General features: G+C 39.4%; 1 protein-coding gene across 1 annotated transcript in view; it reads right to left on the reverse strand.

Moving 5' to 3' along the window:
- SGCD (sarcoglycan delta) overlaps nucleotides 1–20364 on the reverse strand; it is a 947672-nt gene that overhangs the window by 564172 nt on the left and 363136 nt on the right. The window contains exon 2 of the mRNA XM_045436332.1: nucleotides 468–621. The gene's annotated coding sequence lies outside the window, so the exon portion shown is untranslated. The remainder of the gene's footprint in view (nucleotides 1–467; nucleotides 622–20364) is intronic.

Genomic DNA, 20364 nt, shown 5'->3' on the forward strand with positions numbered 1-20364 from the left:
CATGCCTGGTCTCACTCCCCTCTGGTCACTTCATTATTATGGAGACCACGTGGACTTTGGCTTCTCTCACTGTACCTTTATTCATCCCACCACATCCCAAAAGTTAGTAGCAAGAGAGAAGATCATTGCTCGAAAAGAGGAAAGGAGAAAGGAAAGAGAAATGGGGTATGAGGAGGAGAAAAGAATGAAAATGATTAAGTATCTTTAATTTTTTTGCCTTAAATATATATTTATATATTTTGCCTTAAATATATGTGTGTGCGTGTGTGTATATATATATATATATATATACACACATATATAAATATATATACATATACACATATACACATATATACACATATATAAATATATATACGTCTATGGGTGTGCGTGTGTGTGTATATATATATATATATACACATATATATATATTCTTAAATGTATGTGTATATATACATATAGATCTCAAGATCAAAGTTCCATACCTTAGCAGTCCTAATCTTCTTGAATCTTGAACACAAATTTCAGGGCAACATTGGGGTTAAGCTAGTCTCCTCAGGCCACCACCAACGGGATAGTGTTCTTAACCTCCACACGGGTTCCAGTACTGCCTTCTGAAGATGGAGGTTTCTTCCACGGCTACAAAAACAACAGCAGCAAAAAAAAAAAAAAAAAAAAAAAAAAAAAAAAAAAAAAAAAAAAAAAAAAAAAAAAAAAAACATCATAAGAGAAAGAAGATATTCATAAATGAAACCTAAACCGGACCTTCAACAAGGATATTAAATTCTAAACCATTTGACTTGAATAGACTAAACAGAAGACACATTAAATTCTGATTGGCATAAATACAAATAATACCTGAATGGATTCAGTCTTGATTAGACTTGAGTAATCATACAAAAGCAGAAAAGGTCACACTGCATCAAGGCTGGCAGATTTTTTAGGACACAAATAACCAAATTTGCTCATTTCACTTCATAGGGAAACTAAAAAAGAGATTTTTTTCCCAAGATAATTCATTACTGGTGGCATATTTGCACCAGTGAATCAAGTAAATCTTGAATAAAAACAAGCAAATGTGCTTCACACTGTGGTCTATGTTAAAATGAGACAAGGGGCGCCTGGGTGGCTCAGTCGGTTAAGGGTCCGACTTCAGCTCAGGTCACGATCTCGCGGTCCGTGATTTCAAGTCCCACGTCGGGCTCTGGGCTGATGGCTCAGAGCCTGGAGCCTGCTTCCGATTCTGTGTCTCCCTCTCTCTCTGCCCCTTCCCCGTTCATGCTCTGTCTCTCTCTGTCTCAAAAATAAATAAATGTTAAAAAAAATTAAAAAATAAAATAAAATGAGACAAAAGGGGACAATGCATCCCTTCTTCACTTTGAGACAGTTCCCTCCCCTGGCTTTTAAGACAGCAAACTTGCCTGTCATCACTGGCCACTCCATCATGACTACCTCTGTGAGTCCCCTCTCTTACAATGTTCAAGATAAGAGCATCTTGGAACTCAGTCCTGAAACTATCTTCTCTGTGAACTCACTCAGCAGGGGCATCCCCAAGCTCCAAGGCTCAGGAAACTATTTATACCCTGACAACTCTGAGATCATCTCCTGGCCCAGGTACTTCGCTGAACTCCAGACTCTCAGATCGACGGACTATCCAACAACTCTGCTTGGAATTCTGACAGACATGTCAGGACATGCCCAAAGTGAAGTCCTGATTCTATTACCCACACAACACCCTCTGAATAAAAAAAAGTGAGGCTCACACTCTTCCTAATTTATTCCTTCTCAAAGGCAATTTTATTCACCCTGCTGGTCAGGTGCAAACCCTGCCAGTCAACCTTGAGTCCTCTCTCTCATACATACCCCATGTTCTCTTCAAAATTCAGTGGTTTTATCATCAGGATAAATCCAAAAGCTGACCACTTTACCTTCTCCTTCACTCACACTGCTTCCTGGCATCATTATAGATCTATAAAGTTGCACAGCAGGTATGCTCAAGCCATGGCTGTCACTCTCAACTAGACCCCTGAGTAAGACCATGACACTCCCCTGCTCAAAACCTTCCACCTCACTCAGAACCAAAGTCAAAGTCATTATACTGGCCGAAAAGGCTCCACATGACACAGCTCTGTTACCACCGTCTTTATCTCCTACCCTCGCCCTCACTGACTCCTCTCCAACCATCTTGGCCTCCCAACTATTCCTCTAGCTGTACTGCAGACTTGGGCACTTTCCCTTTACCTGGAAGGCTCTTTCTCCCCTCATTACTTTATATCTTCCTTCCAGTGTGACCTTTTCACAATTGCTGGTAATAGTAAACCCTGACAACATCTCCTCATCCCCCTTCACTGTTCACAAATTGGTAAAGACCTGCTCATATACTACATGGTTTACTCAATTATCTACCTTTTCCCAGTAACACACAAGTTCCATGCAGACAAGACATTTTATCCCTGGTATCCTGCTGGATCTCCAGCACTTCACGTACAGCCTAGCACCAACATGGAGCTCAACATATATTTTTGAATGAATGAATGAATGAATGAATGAACGAACGAACAGGAAGGTTACATAAACCTTCTCAAGGCCACTCAGATGATAAATGGCTGAGCCAGGTTTAAACCAAAAGCATCTGTCTCCAGTATTCCTGATACTATGTAATCACAGCTACATGAGGACCGATTAGTGTTGGCATTAGGAATAGGTTCAGTACAGCCCGGCAGGTGACACAGAAGATGTATTTTATATTTGAAGAGCCCAAAGATTTTCTAGAAACTCAAGAGAATATATTTCATATAGTGGGATGGCTCTGCTTACACCCTTATGTAGCATTCTCACTATTAACCTTCACCTCATCTTTCTCAGTTTCCACTGCCTTTCCTCTACACTTATTTTTTGTCCCTCCCTCAAATTTCAGTCCCTGCCTTTCTTGAGTGAATATGAGGAAACAGGATCCAAGATTAGATAAAGGCAAGAGGAGAAATAGGTTTAGGGAAAAGGTGTGGGGCAGGGATCAAAGGACTATGGATCTGAGGCTAGTTGGGCCACCAACGCACCAAATGCCTTTAGTGGGATCCTTTCCCCTTCCTGAGATCCTGATGCTCGCTGAGCTAAAATACATGCCCTTCAAAGAGGTCCTCGCTCCCCCAAAATCGATTGCTTTCCTTTGTAATTAGTAAAAGGCTTCGTCATTCTGAGTAGTCGAAGACTGGTTACGAAGCAGGGTGCAATATTTAAGAACTAGGGTTCAGGACAGTGCTCGCATTCACATCCTGTTTCCACCACTGTGGAACTCTGAACCAAGACACTCCACCTGTCTAAATATCATTTTTCTGTCAAAGCGAGTGGATAGAAATAGCTGTCTCTATACGGGGTTTATGGAAATCAAACAAGGTAACATAGGTGAATCACCTGTTACTGTGCCGGGCCTAAGAACTCAATATTTGTTGCTCTTAATTTTTATTTTGCATGATTGCAGGCCACCATCCTGCATGAAATTTCAAGTTTTTCTCTACCTGCCTGCAGAGTCTTAATCTTCTCCATCTTTCATCACACGCAACTGCTTTTGCGGCCCCTGATGACTTTCTTTGGAAAGGCTTTACCCCAACTGCCCCTATTTTCTAAGGGCAGATGGCAGAAATATGCGACATGAGACACTCAAGTTCTCTGGTTCTTTTCTTATCCTCTTGCTGATGACCAGCAATCTGAGGATGATCTTGTCCCTAGAATTCTTTTAGGCTGATAATCATAAAGCCACAGTCTACAATTATTCCTGCATTCCAAAGCCAAGAAACCCAATTTGGAAGGCACACAATGCTATCATTTGGCACAATGATACATGGAGTTATGAAGAAACTTGTGCTGACTGCTTTGAGAATTTGAGTCTCTATCTGGATTCATCTTTCTTCCTTTTTTTTTTTCCTAACTGATATTAGGAAACTATGCGCAGGTAGTAACAACATAAAAATGTCACTTACTTTTCAGGTTTAACTACACTACAACCCAAGCATAAGTTAGGATGCTTCAGGGACAAATTACGTATACTCCATACTAAGTCACTGAAGGACTTGCCCAGAAATGCATTTACGAACACATGTTTTTTGAACACACGATATTGACCATGCACTTTGTTAAGGGCAGGGAAGATTAACGATTTCATTCCTATCCTCATGAAGCTTTTACTCCAGCAGTTTTTTGTTGTCTTTTCCCATTTCTTAACTTCTGCCCAGATATGGGAAGATTGGACAAACTCCTCCAAAGCTGTGGATTGTCTCAAGTAGTGACAGACAGTGTCCTGCTATATAGAGCCTAATTTCTGCTGATTTTATAGAGAACTCTCTAATTCTTGGTTTTCTCAAGAATTAAGCTCATGTCCTTAGTTTGCTGCCCAGCCCCCATCCAACACACACCTCTTCTCAGTTGATCCTGGTTTATTTCCCTTCTGCAGCAAAGAAACAAAAAAGTAGCCACCAAATCCGCAAGTATACATTCCATTCATTAACAAAATGCTACACGGATGGTATGGTAAGAAAGTACTGGGCTCAAAGGACACAGCTGCAGAAATCAGCGTTTTTTGAAATCTTCGGGAATGTGATGGGATTAATGCTGTTATTTGGCAAAATAAACTGAGAAAGGATATACTAGGAATATTGCCAAAGGGAATAATGTCAAGAAAGAACAACATGTGTCTTCAATCACCAACGTCTGCATGGTTAGAGTGCTAATCACAGAGGTGGGTGTAATCTCTGCCTGTTGGGCAGCCTTGAATGCTTCAGGGAATATGTAATTTTTCAAGAGGCATCAATTAGTGGCTGTTCTGATGGCAGAGTGTGAACCACACCTCTCTAATGATTGGGCTGAGTTAATAATGATTCCTCTGAGTGTACAACACAACACAAATGCACCCAGACACACTCGCCAGAGAGGGCAGGATGAGGCAGAGTAGGAGAGGGACACAAAGATACTAGGAACTATGTATCTTGAATAAGATTTCTGAGTGGAAGCGGGCCAGGGGTAAGGGATGAACCGTGAATTTAAATCCAACGAACTAGGCTGGGTTTTACCAGGAACTGGAGAAGCACTGCCCTAGAGGACTTCCCTTTCAAGGAGAAGCACTGTGATTATACACAAACCATGAATGTGTCCAAGGCTGCACCTCACAGACATACACGTGGCATTCGTGTTTGCCAGCAATGCGTCACATGTTCATTACCGCCATTTGCATACGAAGACGTCATTAAAGTAATGTGCGTGGGATCCCGCAACTAGAAAGTGACAGGATTTAACTCAGAACCAACCCTGGAGTTTCGTGGTGTTCTCCAAATACACTGAAAATCACAAAGGATTCTTTCCTAGATTTTAGATCTGGTCAAGGGGAGTTTTGACGCTCAGAAATGCCGCAGTCTGATCTTCAAGGAAAGAATTCAGTCAGTCTCCTAAGCACCCAAGTGGGAAGACTGGCCCCGTTTGGTTTCTGCCAGACAGAGTGAAAGCACCCAGATACAGGAGAGGGCAGGTTTCTTCCAAAGCCATAGAAGAGGTCACACCCCATGTTGGAACAGTTGCCTCCTGAACAGCAGATGCCCTGCACCCAGTCACCACTGGTAGTGGACTCAGTTTCTAAAATATTAATTACACTTCCTACCAGCTAACTTTATTGAAACAGCTTTGGGTCGGTGAAACATAAAATATTTTGGAGATCTGGGTGCTCATCTGTAACTGCAATCACTACCTTTGGGCTAAATCTGGAAGTCTTCTATTTATTCCTAATCTGGACACCAAACCATCAAATTACTAGGGAATAAATGAAGAATAGTTGTGTCACTGGATTTTAAGGATAATAGGATATATCTAATGACTTTCAGATAGCTGATCTCTTGCCAACTCATTAACACCTCATTTTCTTACCTGGTGAGCCTTTTACATTGAATGGTGAGGAGAGCCTGCGCGGCTCAATCGGTTGAGCGCCCAGCTCTTGATTTTGGCTCAGGTCATGATCTCACGGTTAGTGAGATTGTGCCCCAGTTGTCAGGCTCTGTGCTGGCAGCATGGAGCCTGCTTGGGATTCTCTGTCTCTGCCCCTGCTTACGTGCATGCTATGCTCACTCGCTCTCTCAAAATAAACATTTAAAAAAATTGAATAGTGAAATCAAAGGGACTCTAGAAGAAATGTCACTGAACATTATAATGAAACTTGAAAGAATTTGCTAGCTTTTGGGCTCATTGTTCACCTGCATTTTTCTTTGGCTAGTTAACAAATGATTTATCTCCAACTTCATCAAGAGGGTCAGACACTGACAGTCTGTAGGCAGAAACAGCAGTGGCCCACAAGATGTGCTTTTAAAATTTAACATTCATCGAAGGATAGATGCCCACCCTCACCCCTTTCCATATGCACCTATCCACTATTTCTCCCAGTCTGACATTTGCTATTTTCGCTATCTACAAATACAGGTTCACCTTTGCTTCAGGAAATGTATCACTGTCACCAGAGAAGCCGTCTTTGTTCCCAGCCTAATAGCAAGTATATATACGATTCCTTAAATACACCTGCTCTTTTCATGACTCATGTATTCAAACTCTCCATCAACTTCCACACGTCTATGGACCATTCGACCTTGTAGATCCCAACAAAATTCACAGTGGCAGCACAGTACCTCACGTGGCCTCAAATCCAGACAGTAGGCTTCCTAAGCCACCTCAAACCCAGCCAGTGGTGAGTTTATCACACCCCTCTTATATGTTAGCATGGAGACACAGCTTGAGTACATGCCTCAGTGAACCAGTAGTTAAGTTATCAGGGGCCATTTTAAGTGGCAGCTTTCCATCTAGATACTAACACAGTAAGTGTTAGTTAGATACTAACACAGTAAGTAAGTTAGTACTAGATACTAACACAGTAAAGAAAATATAAGAAAGCATCACCTCATCCCTGGAACCCCAGTCTCTGATCTCCTGCTCTTGGTGACATACAGAAGTTAGATCCACAAGATTATGACACCATGAACACTCAAGGGTGCTCAGCAAAAACATGTCATTCTAAGAGTCTGTAAACATGGACACTGTCTTGCCTTGTTACCATAAACTGCAAAGGTCATACTGGCTGAAAGTATCAGATCCCTGCATGGGTTTGATTCCTGGCTCAGCTGCCCACTATCTGTATCTTTGGACATGCTTTTTACGTCTCAGTGCTTCATCTGCAAGACAGAAGTCACAATACATATCTCAAAGCGTTCTTTTTGAGGAATAACTTTAATACAATGATGGTATGTTTGAATTAATATAATGTAATTATGTTATAATTCATAGTGGTATGAATTTTCTTATTAAAAGGGCATAACAACACCTCAACTAGCTCTGACAAGGATTTTAGGAGGTAAAAAATATTACGTGCAACATTACGTCCGTGCCTTACCTACTAGAACAAGACATTGAGAACATCAAATCTATCTGCGTCATGTTTCTTTCTTTGAGGAACAGAGTAAGAATGTAACATGGAGACATTGCATAGGCATTATATCTGTATGTGGACATATATTAATCATTTATGTTTGATCTCCTTCACTGATTGATCTCCAAAGCAAGTTATACATTTTCCTTGCTAATTCTGTGGTGGCAAAGAGGGAAGGCCAGTCTAGGGAATGACTGAGGCATTGGATAAACCCAAATCACCTGAGAATGAGAGGGGCAGAATTATTGTCCAACCCCAAGATGTTAATAAAAGCATAACACATTTCATTGGTTTTGTTAAGTAATCAAAGCCTCAGAAATGATTAGCTATTGAGCTCATATGTACCAGCACTGTTCTGAGCTTACATTTGCTCAAGAAATGCTCCAAAATGAAGCAGTGCTATTGGGATTCTCTTTTTGCATATGAAGAAGGAGAAGGCTCAGAGTATTCAAGCAAGTTGTGCCACAGTACAGAGTATGGATTGGAACCCTGGACAGTGAGTCTAGGCTCTGGGCTTCCAACCACCCCTAGAGTCTTTCCTGATGGGTCATGAACTCATGTTTGTCTATGATAAAAACTGCCCATGTTTTGCTCCTTATATTGCTTACATGAGTTTTTGAGGGGTAATCTTTTCATTTTGTAGGATAAAAGAGTTAATATTCCCAATCTAAATACCTTATAAAGATAGAAAAGAAAAATACTAATAAGTGTCTAGAAAAATAGGCAAGGGATATCAACAGGAAGTTTACAAGAAAAAAACATGCAAATAGCTCATGAACTCAGCAACACTCATAAGAAATCCAAATTACACATGAGAAAATTAGAACATAAATGATCCTAATACTGCAAAGAATGAAAATATCACAGATATATTTAAATCAGTGAGTTTATAATGATACTAAGAAGAAAAAAAATCTTACCCGTCACCTTTGGAAGACACTAGAGAACCACATCATTACTTGGAAAATAGTAAATAAATGGAAATCAACCTTCTGTCCTGCCTTTCCTTAAGACGTATAATCAAATACTGAAGAAAAGAAGTTACCATTTGTAGAAGTTTCTCACCAAAAAATGAAAACAAAATAAAAAAAAGTAGAATGTCTCCACTGTTTAACCCCTAATGAAATAATGAATCCAGGTAATAATCACCAATGGGTGCTAATATTACAAAAGAAAGATAACAGGTGCCTCCTTATGGAGGCACAATAGCTTCACCTAGGAAGCAGTCTAGCCAAAAACATGTGACCTGAATTAAACTTGCTAGCTTAAAGGAAATGCACATGACCAAGGAATTTGCTTACACAACAGAGGGATACAATGAGCAGCATCCAGGCTGTGGAACTGTCTGCAGGATCAAGAACAAGATCATCTTCAACAAATAAATCACAAGGAGAAGAGTGATGGGAACCTATGGATTAAGAGAAACTTCAGAAAGACAGTCACTTTTGAGGGCTGAAAGGGATTTGGATCTTGAGACACAAAGTGAAAGAAAAAAAATGTCAGCAGTCACTTCAAAAAAGACTAGGTATTTGCTAGTACAAAATAATATCTTTGGTATAAGAATGACATTGTTTTATTTATAAAAAGGATGTTACCATTTAGAGATGAACCAGCAATATTGAAGGAAGAAGGTTATGGGTAGGAATTTGCTCGAGTGAGGTCTGGGTGATATATGAAACAAGACTGCTAATGAATTTGCAAGTCTTACAGTTCATTTATGGTTACCTAGGATTTCATTACCCTGTTCCCTCTATTTTAAAATTTAAGTTTCCATAATAAAATAAGGGGAACTATTTGCCAGATAAAACCATATAGAGCAACTTTAAAAAAATTTTAAGTTTATTTATTTATTTTAAGAGAGAGAGAGAAAGAGAGAGAGAGAGAGCATAAGCAGGGGAGGAGCAGAGAGAGAGGAGCAGAGAGAGACAGAATCCCAACCAAGCTCTGCACCATCAGTGCAGAGGCCGATGCGGGGCTTGAAACCATGAACTGCAAGATCATGACTTGGGCCAAGATCAAGAGTCAGATGCTTAACCGACTGCGCCACCCAGGTTCCCCAACATAGAGCAACTTTTTAAACAAAGGAATGTGATAAAAATGTTACTAGTTGTCTCTAGGTGGTGAAATTATGTAGGCTTTTGACCTGTTTAATTCTCATTATTTTTTTCCTCTTAATGAGTGTGTGACACACTTACAAACAGAAATGGGAAATTCATTTTATTTTTAATTGTTTAGTTTTATTTATTTTTGAGAGAGAGAGAGAGACAGAGCAGGAGTAGGGGAGGGCAGAGAGAGAGGGAGACACAGAATCCAAAGCAGGATCCAGGCTCTGAGCTGTCAGCAGAGAGCCTGATGCGGGGCTTGAATTCATGAACCTTGAGATGATGACCTGAGCCGAAGTCGGATGCTTAACAGACAGAGCCACACAGGCTCCCTGGGAAATTCATTTTAAAAACAATTTTTTTCCAGGGCACCTGGGTGGCTCTGTGGGTTGAGCGTTGGACTCTTGATTTTGGCTCAGGCCATGACCCCAGTGTCGTGGGATCAAGTCCCATATCAGGCTCCACACTGAGTGTGAAGCCTGCTTGAGATTCTCTCCCTCTCCCCCTCTCTCTGGCTTGCTCTCTCTCAAAATAATGTTTTCAAAAATCTTTAAAATTTTTTTTTTTGCATATGAAACTTTAACCATTAGTATTTTATTACTTCAACAATTGGGAAGCAAATATTGCAAAATCTTAGGATTTGCCATGCTGGGTGATAGACACACAACCGTTCGTTTTATGATTTTCCTTAATTCAAAAAAAAAATGTAACCTTGTACAATAAAATATTATAAAAACTGAAAATAAATGGACTGTCCTGTGATCTCTGTTAGGTCATATTGAATACTTTCTCCAAAGTGACCTCTAAAAGCAAAGGGTGTCCCACAATGTAAAATAGCTTTACTCTCACCATAAATGTAAGAACAATTTTGCAGCCATTTCCAAAGAATTATGTAAGAGGTAGTAGGAATCCACCCTATGAGGAAGCCCACAGAAGAGCGCACTGTAATACTATCCACCTTTATATCTTTAAATATTTTTACTTTTTAAAGGAATAAAAATATGACCTGTAATTCGTGACATTGGAGGGATGTTACCGTAACACTGTTAAATAATTAGGACCAAGTCGAAATCATCCGGTTAAAAATATTTCAAAGAAAGGACTGGACAGGATCATAGGGACCAGCCAGTAGGATCCTACTACTTTGCAGATGACTTAAGTGGCTTGTCCAAAGTCACAAAAGTGATTGGGGCCAGATGGGCAACAAGGATCCAGTTCTCTACTGCCCGATTCCCATCTTGAAGGACCATGCCTTACCAAATAGCATCTTTCCAAATGTTTCTATGATACTGGCACAACGATACACCGGCATTCTATCTATTATCAAAAAACTAGTAAGAATATATAGGACACATAAGGAGTTGTGGCTTACGTGGAGGTGCCTGAGAGGAACAAGGGGTTTATTTTTTTAATGCTTATTTGTTGAGAAAGAGAGAGTACCAGTGGGGGTTGGGGGGTGGAGGGAGAGAGAGAGAAAGAGAGAGAGAGAGAGAGAGAGAGAGAGAGACAGACTATAACAGCAGTTTTAGGCTGACAACAAACTGGAGCAGGGAGTGCAGAGAGTTCTCATATGTTTCCTCCTCCTAAGCAGGCATGGCCACTCCCATCCGCAACATCCTGAATCAGTGGTCCATCTGTTCCTATCAATGAGCCATTACACTGATACATCATCACCACCCCAAGTCAATAGGTTACCATAGGCTTCCCTCTTGGTTTTACACATTCATAGGCTTTGGCAAATGTTTCATGGCAGGTATTTATATATCGTAACAGTATTTATACAGAATATTTTCATCGTCCTAAAAATCCCCTGTGCTCCATCTGTCTGTCCCTCCCTTCCCTCTAATCCCTGACTAAGATTTTAAATATCGCTATAGTTTTACTTTTTCGAGAATGTCATTTGGTTGGAATCCCACAGTACGTAGCCTTTTCAAATTGGTTTCTGTCGTTTAGTAATCTACATTTAAGTCTTCTCCAGTTCTTTTCATGGTTTGACAGCTCATTTTGTTAGAGCACTGAGTCATATTCCATTGTCTGGATGTACCACAGTTTCTGTACCCATTCACCTCCGGAAAGACATCTTGGTTGCTTCCAAGTTTGGGCAATCGTGAATAACTCTTCTCTAAACACTCAGGAGCAGGTTTCTGTATTATGGACTTAAGTTTTCAACTCTCTGGGATAAAATTAAGGAGCATCATCACTAGATCATGAAGTAAGAATATGTTTAGTTTTCTAAAAAAGTGCCCAAGTGTCTTCAAACTGGCTGGACAGAGGGATTTAATGTTAAAAATCAGCAAAGTGAAAACCACATAAAACCAACATCATTCTTCAAAATGTCTTAGGAAGGTGGCACATTAACTGATAGATTTCAGAAGCCACTACGCTCTAATTACTGTGAGGGCAGGTGATCTATTCTAGTAGTTCACTGTATCCCCAGTAGTATTCCTAGCACCTAGAACAGTGCTGCTACATAATAAAAGCTGATTTAGTATTTGTTAAATGAACAGATCCAGAGGGGAAAACAAAAAAACCTTCCTTCCGTTTTGTACCACACACTTCTTTAGTTGAACAATCAAAGTGAAGACTCATCTTACGGGCCTTAGAGTGTGAAAAGTAAGTATGATTAAGGGATAGAACTTCACTCAGACCAAATTCTCACCCTACAGGGGGGCCAAAGACTGGGACAGACACTGAGAACAGCAGAATACAGCCTCTCTTCTTCTGTGGCATGTGCCCACTGCATGGAACAGGGGACAGAATCCTCTGCACTATGTAAATGGCTCTCTTTTTATTTGCTATGCACGTACAGTTGAATTTGCATAAATTAAATGCACATAAGCTGAGACTCCACTATAATTGCAAAACCATTGCATTGGAAATAAGCTTCCACTGAAATCACATTAGAAACCAGAAAGATTAGATTTAGAAACATATTTAGCCCCATCAAGAGGTAGATTATGGAAAGTTTATAAAACAACACAGATACACATTGTGGGCCAGCCAAGGGCCTGGCTAGGGAGAGGAAGAGCCTTGTAGCCTCAGCAAGGAGAGGAAAGCGGTCATCTAATGTCAAAACAAAGACTACAGAGTCACTCAAACCTTTGAACCAAATCCCTGTTCCGCAAACTTAAAGCAATCGACCTACTCATCCAGCCTCAGTTTTCCACGCTGTGAAGGAGGCATAAGAATACCCACCGTTTTGAAAGGAGAAAAGAGTACAAGACAGGTCTAGCATCCTGTTTTGATTTTCAAAACAAACACAAAATCCAAACAATTCCGTAAGTCTAGGCATGAAGTATGGGGAAATACAGGTTTGCTGGTCCTAAGCCTTTCCGAACCATCTGTTTCCCACCACAGTAGAAGCTAAGTCACTACACTTAATATTTTTTAAGAACCCACAGAGCTGTATGAGTTACATAATTGTGCCTTAGATAGCTATTATTTTTTCCCTTCACTTCTTACTAGGCAAATGTGAAGTTAAATTAGTCGCTTATCATAAAGTTCTCTGAAAACATCACAGTTGAAAGAAATGCCTGATAATTGTTCTTAGCCATCTGGCACCAAGTGACGTTCATGAACTTACATGAACCATTTGGCTGAAGTCCAAAAACTGCTATCTCAATTTTATAGCTTGCTTACTGAAAGTTCTAAGTTGAGAAATTTCTTAGAGGAAAAATGGTTTATTAAAAAGGAGAACAAATGGGTCAATCCTTGAACTCCTTCACAATTACATAAGAAAGCATAAAAACAATTCTACACGTAGCCTCCAGTTTTAACAAATACAGTTAAGGCAAGGTTATACACTCTACCTCGTCAATACACGCACGCGCGTGCATACACACAGAATACACGCTGCTTTTCTCAATGTTTTCACATGAAGAGCCACACATAATCCTGCTAAGCATTCAGGACAACTGCCACTCAGCAGCTTACCTGCAATGCCTCTCACATGGTGGTGGCTTCTCCATCTATTGTCACTCTCCTCTCCTAGAAGGAGTCCCTAAAAGCACATCCACTGGTCTGGAATATTTCTACAACCTTCTCAACGGTCTCTCATCAACCCATCTTGGGCTGACCCCACCCCTTTTTCTTCCCTATAGCAGGAATGAGCTTTTAAACCTAAGTCACTTCCACTCCTCCGCCTAAATTTTCTGAAGGTTTCCCACGACTTTTATAACACAATCTCAAAACCTCACTGTGGTTTAGAAGATCTGAGGTCTGGCCCGTTTCACCGGTCTCATCTTGTATTCTACACTTCTACCTACTTAACATGTGCTGGCCATACTGGCCAGTCTTCTGTTTGTGAGGCACCAGCCATGCCCCTTCTGGTCTCTAGTCTTTAGCACACTGTAAATAGAAGGTGTGATCTTTGTTCCCCATGCCCTCAAAAAGATACCACAATAATTTGGAGGTGATTTGTCGAAGACATGGACTCTCTTTTCTCCCCCCCCCCCCCCCATTCATGAGGAGGTCGGGTTCACCGGCTTAGAGAAGTTCCAGGTGTTCCATGGATGTAAAAGTCATTTCCTTCCTTCAGTAGCAGAAGTATGTCCTATTTACTGGAACCGGATTTTCTAGTAAGTTTCTCTCATTTGCCTATTTCCTCATAGTTCCCTCCCCACCCCAAATCTCAGACAGTTCATAACATATTTATCCTCACTGTGTGTATAAACTGGCAACCTGAATGCTAAACTCCCTTCTCAAGCATGATTGGAATCAATTGAGCTACTCTCCTGGAGTAGTTAGAAGAAAATTACTTATCTTTCAATGATTTTATGACAAGCTCCAGCTTCTGAAAATTACTGGTTATTACTCTAAAAATAAAGCATTACAGATAATTACCCCTGAGAATGGAACACATCACTACCTTAATTCGAAAAGTTATTTTGGATACAGGGCAAGAGTACTTGTTTGCAAAATAAAATTGCCAATGTACACGAAGCAGCTCAATGCTGAGAGGAAACAGGAGAACAAAAAAAACCGTTCCATGCTTTCTCAAAATCATTGTGTTAACGGCCGGCAGCCAATCCAATGCTGTACTATCTCCCAGAAGGCAGAGAAGAAGTACTTACACCAAGTAGTGTTATCAGGAGAGGAGGGAAAGAACACTATCGGTGAGTGAAAAAGATGGAAGTCCTGTTTATATGTACTGACTCAGTTCTTCTCCCTAACTTATTAGGAAGGTTCTATCATCATCTCTACTTCATAGGAGAGGACACCAAGCACCTTGTCAGAAGTAGCAGTGCTGGGATTTAAATCCAGAGTCCACACTTACAAACCATGGCACAAGGTTGCCTCTCAGGTCTTAAAGGAATTCAGGCCCAAAGGGCTATGTTAAATGTTACACTTTGACACTGATCATCAAAGCACATGTGAGCTGGGAGTTCCTGAAAACGTAAAAACAGAAACAAGTTTGTATAGATGAAAAAGACAAAGTCTTAAAGATCTTCTGACTTGCCCCAAATGATGCACTATCTCTCGATTCCTAATCTCTAAGTGCCCTCAAAGGCCACGGTTTCTCATTTGGCAAATATACATGTAGTGTCTTTCAAACACTCATCTCTGTGTTGAGAAATGACTGAGATACAAAAAAATGGTTTGACAGAGTTAAGTATCAGGGTGTGCAAGATCACCAAAGGATAACCTTCATTTGGGTCATCACAGGGAGGGGAGTGTTCTTGAGCTGTGAGGCTGAAGAGTGTTTACCTGGATGAAAACCGAAGAAGAGGGAAAGAAAGGTGAAGAGCTTCCTAGGCAGAGAGAACTCCTTGTAGGAGATCCTGGAAGAGAGAACGTTGTGCTTTCAAGGAACTTAAAGAAGTTGTATATGGATGAAGGTATTACACATTTTCAGGATGGAACGTTGTAACCACTCACAATGGAAAAATAAATTGGGATGAGACCACACAGAACCATGAAGGCTACATTAAGGAATTACAACAGACTAAACCATTTGTACGTTAAGGAATGAGCAAGACTTCTATGTTGCATGGCTCCCCCTCCCTCTCCCTCTGCTTCCCCACTGCACCACCCTACCACTGAAAAATCAGACAAGGACCAAAACTAAGTCAATAAAATCTGCACAGCGTCTGAAAGGAAACCTAAGAAGTCAGCAAGACAAGAGGTGAAGGGGGGGGGGAGAAGAAAGAGGGTATCCTAAGGAAGGGGAATTTTACTTTACTGGAAGGCAATCAACTAGAGGGCAGCTCTGAAAGATGAGATCAAAGAATCTGTCCTGGTAAGCTGAAGCCAGCTAACAAGAGTCCTGCTCAATTTCCAGGAATTTTGTAAAGTGGCTGTTAAATTATGTACCTTGAAATCAAACATGTTGGGAGTATTTATACTCTTAACATTGGCCAATACTGTAACACAAGGTGTTCATTTCTGGAGATCTGGTTTATCAGCACACTCAGTGAGGATTTGGTGGCATTATTACTATTGTTGGAAAGAAATAACTAGACTACTACAAAAGGAGTTACTTTCCATTACCCTATGGACTCTTAAGGTATCAGAGAGTAACAAGCCTGAAATAATAAACTCGTTCATTTCACTGCCACCCCCACCACCATGTTGGCTTGATGCACTCACAGTGAAACTAAATACTGAAATTGATGAGCCCTCATACCCAAGAGTTTCCATATTTGTATATACACAGCTCAACAAAATTTATTAAATAAAAACAAACATTTGCTTAGAAAGGCAATGAGGTCTTGGTAGAAACTTCATCTGTGGATGTGAATACTACCCAAAGTAATTATCAGTGTCCTCAAGATCCTTAAAGGAAATACAACTAGGTGTTTTAAAAGGCTGTTTCAAATAAATAAAATTAAGGACATATCATAAAGATATATTATGGAAAGTAATTATAAAATTATAAAGAATTATGGAAAGAATTATATTCTTTAGAATTTTCTAAATTAAATAAAATTTATGGAAAGTAAATACCCAGCAACTTTCCCTATTAACAGATCATATTTATTTAATGTGTGGTATATGTACAAGGCATCCAGTCTCATCACAAACTATACTCAGTTATGACTATTATCCCCATTTTACAGTTGTGAGAATTCAGTCATAAGCTAAACAGGTTGCCCAATATTGTATAGCTATTAAGAGGCAAGAGTTCCTACCTACTGATTCCACATGAATAGCTCTTAAAATCTATACCTAGCTGCTTCATAAAGATATTTTAACATCTGTTGATAATACTACAGAATGCAAACAGTAGAACATCATTAACTTATAACTTTCAAGGTTAACATTAAAATTAAGTAATGAAAGCTACTAGAAGGCATGCATCTTGTTACTCCTATTTTTCTGTCATAATAACTGATACAATCAGAGTGGATTAGTTCCCCTATTGCAAAACACTCTAAAGTGGCCTACAATACACCAATTCATCAAATTAGACAACGCTCTTCATTATTTTTATCAAATGTAGCAACCATTGCCCACATCATGATAAATAATTGAAGCTACTCTACTACTTTATTACATCTCACACATTTCCATCCCAGAAGTAGGGCAGTGCACATTTTGAGAGGCAACCGGGTTAGCTCCCAAACCTATTTCGGTCATTCTTGTTGAGAAAAGCCCATGTCTCTTCAGTATTTACTATTAACACTATGTGAACAAAAATATGTGATGAAAAAAAACAGAATTTCTGTTTCCAGGAAGAAGTTGAACATAGTGGCAGAAATACAACTATGACATAGTCAAACACACAAACTTGAATGAGAGATACAACTATAAAGTGGGACGGGAGTTGAATGTGGGAATGACGGAGAAAGGCTACCCACTTTTGGCTCACATGAAGGTTCAGGAGAAGACAGGGAGCTTCATGGCACAAGGGGTGTTGAGTTTAGCTCGGAAAAGTAACCAGAATTTTACAAAGCAGAAACCACACAAATGCAAGTTAATATGACCAATACGGACCATTAATAGAGTCTAATTTAGAACAATAAGGGTTCTAATTTAGAACATTTTAGAGAGAACTACTCAATTGGAACAGAACAGTAACAGGAGAACTGCCAGTCTTGATAATTCTAATCATCGAGGTTTGAACTTGAAGCCAAGGATGACTTCCTCAGTGTTCCATGAACCCCCAGAAATTTATGTGAAACCTTTTGTTATTTCCATCTTCCTAAGGGAGAAGGCCCACAGTTTCTGATCCAAAATAAGATTTAGAACCAGTGACCTCTAGACTTATTCCAAGGTAATTTGATGGGCGAATGAGAAATAAAAGTTAGCTGTGATTTCCAACTTTATTTACTTTTAAATATCCATAACAGGTATCAGAAGTAAATTGACAATGATGGTTGAAAAAGAAAAGACAAGAAAAGAAAAACGCTGTCCAGAAAAACAAAATGGAGTGATCAGATAGAGCACTTAGAAAAACTCTTAATTTGACCTGAGGGGACTAGGACCATATCACACGGTAATCAAGGGGAAGAAATGTGTTCTGTAATCAAAAAAAGGCCATAATCAATAGGATACACATTTCCCAAAAGTTACTAGCAAAGAATTCAAGTCTTTCTTAAGATATTATACACTAAAATAATGCATCACTAGAGATGGAACTAATTAAAAATAAATATCAAAACAGGATGTTTTCATAAGCTCATCATCACTAAAGGAGGAGGGGGGGTTAACTTTACGTATGTATCAGTGGGCACAAAGAAGCAGTTGTGTTTATCTCCAGAAGGAGATTAATGGGATACATGTGCCCATTCTAATATGCCCCGGAATTTTACTTTTACTAGTGTTCTTCAAAGTGGTGAGCTGTTAAATATAGATCATTAGTCAGCGCATGTTTAATTACATACCAGTATTTCTTGAAGATTAAAAATGTCTGCAGTTCAATTATCCTCACAAGGCAAGTCCCATTTTGTAGTCATTCAGCTTGGAACAACGTAGTCACAAAATATATGGTTTTAGATTAAAATCTTTCTGATAGTACTCCACCGGGCTGATTTCAAAGGGGGAAATATGCACCTGCTTCACTTCCCAGGGAGAATACCAGCTACTGCTTTATACCTTTCTCCATTCACGTTGGACAGATTCAGAGCACAGCAGTGACCCCCTCAGACATTTCTCTCCATCACCACCGCCACACAATTATCACACAGCTGGCCTTTCAAATTCAAGTCATGCAAAATGGTTCATCTTTTACGTAAATGGTCTCAGCTCTGGTTCTGAGGCCTGTCCCCCACGCGTAAGCCTATCCTCTTCAGAGATTTGGATTCCTGCAGGCAGTTACCAACACAAAAATATTCTGACAAAAACCTAAGTGTTCTTTTGCAACTAGAGCTCATTCTTCAGGAGAGAAGGGAAAAAAAAAGACAGTGTTTAAGTTCTGAGTTTCAGGTAGAAGACCCAGAAAAAACAATTTATGGTGCTTGGAATAATTTACTTGATTACACGTACTACAAGTATTTTCCTTCATGTTTTTGTAATGAACCTGACCATGAAAAAACAAATTTACGTCTGTCGTCTGTCTCATTATGAGCTGAGCTCATTTGGTGCAGAAAACCTACAGTTTAATTGCCTGATTTAAATTTGGCTAGTAGAATGCATACTGAAACATTACTCTTTTAATTATGTTAATTTATAACTGAAAAGCTAAATTTACAAAGGCAATAACATTAATTATTTACTTGCCCATTAAAGTTGAATATACATTACCAAGCTAATTGGTTTCATAAGTCTGCCAAAAAATTAAAAACAAGTTTGTTCACTGATTTATATGGGAAAGGTGTCCATATTCTCAGTGGGTTACTTGTTCTTTATTGGATTACATGAAAATATGTGTAAAACACTTCATCTATACAATATTCCACATACCTTCTTCCTTCCTTCTTGGGCTACAACACATTTTAAAGGAAAAATAGAGGCAATGAACATTTCCTCAATGCTTATTCTGTATCATACCATATATGAATCATCCTGTTGAATCTCAGAACTGAATAACATACTAACTAGCATTATTTCCCATTTAAAGTTGAAGAAACCAAGGTTTGGAGAGATTAAAAAGTTTGCCAAGGCAAGGGCCAAAATAATTAAATCCAGGACTTGCTCTAGAAAGAACCAAGATCTTAACATTTATGCTGTACCGTTTTAATACCTGTTACTCACAGCAGATGGGACACTTGCTAATTCAGCATGATTCCCTAAGAAAAAAAACTTGCTTTGACGTCAAAATCAACTACTTTAGTGAAAAATTTAACCATAACCCCATATGGATATTGGCATAAAAATAACCGTAGAGCCCAATCCAAAGCACAGAAATCACAGAGGAGTCTGTACTCCAGTGACCTAAAATCAAAACAGCACAAGGAGAAAGTCCAGCAAATACTCTCGAACCTTATCTCTACAGTGGGAATCAGTATTAGGCAGGTTCCACTTAGACCACAACTCAACAAGGGGATTACAAATTAGAGAGGATAATACCCATCATACTATCCTCTTGGGCACAGTGTGCAGATCAAATGTGAAACGGGATAAGAAAGAGCTATGAAAATTAGCAAGCATTATGCAAATCCAAGTCAGTACAATTAGTGTTAGATGGTTTTGCACCTAAAGAATTTCCACGGAACTTAGTCTGAGTTTACATGGAGACTAAAATTTAGCTATATTCTCTCGTAACTTGAAGGCTTCTAAAATTTCTCTCATATAAAATTTAGCTAATATTTTGTCAAGCAAAAATGTCATTAATGTGACCTCAACAAGTTACAATTAGCAGTTTTTAATTAATACTCCATGAAATATTGTGAAATAAAACTGTGTTCAAAACGGCTTGGGCCAATGTATTAATATTGTACATTTTTTATA

Source organism: Leopardus geoffroyi, chromosome A1 (genome assembly GCF_018350155.1).
Source record: "Leopardus geoffroyi isolate Oge1 chromosome A1, O.geoffroyi_Oge1_pat1.0, whole genome shotgun sequence".
Lineage (NCBI taxonomy): Eukaryota > Metazoa > Chordata > Mammalia > Carnivora > Felidae > Leopardus > Leopardus geoffroyi.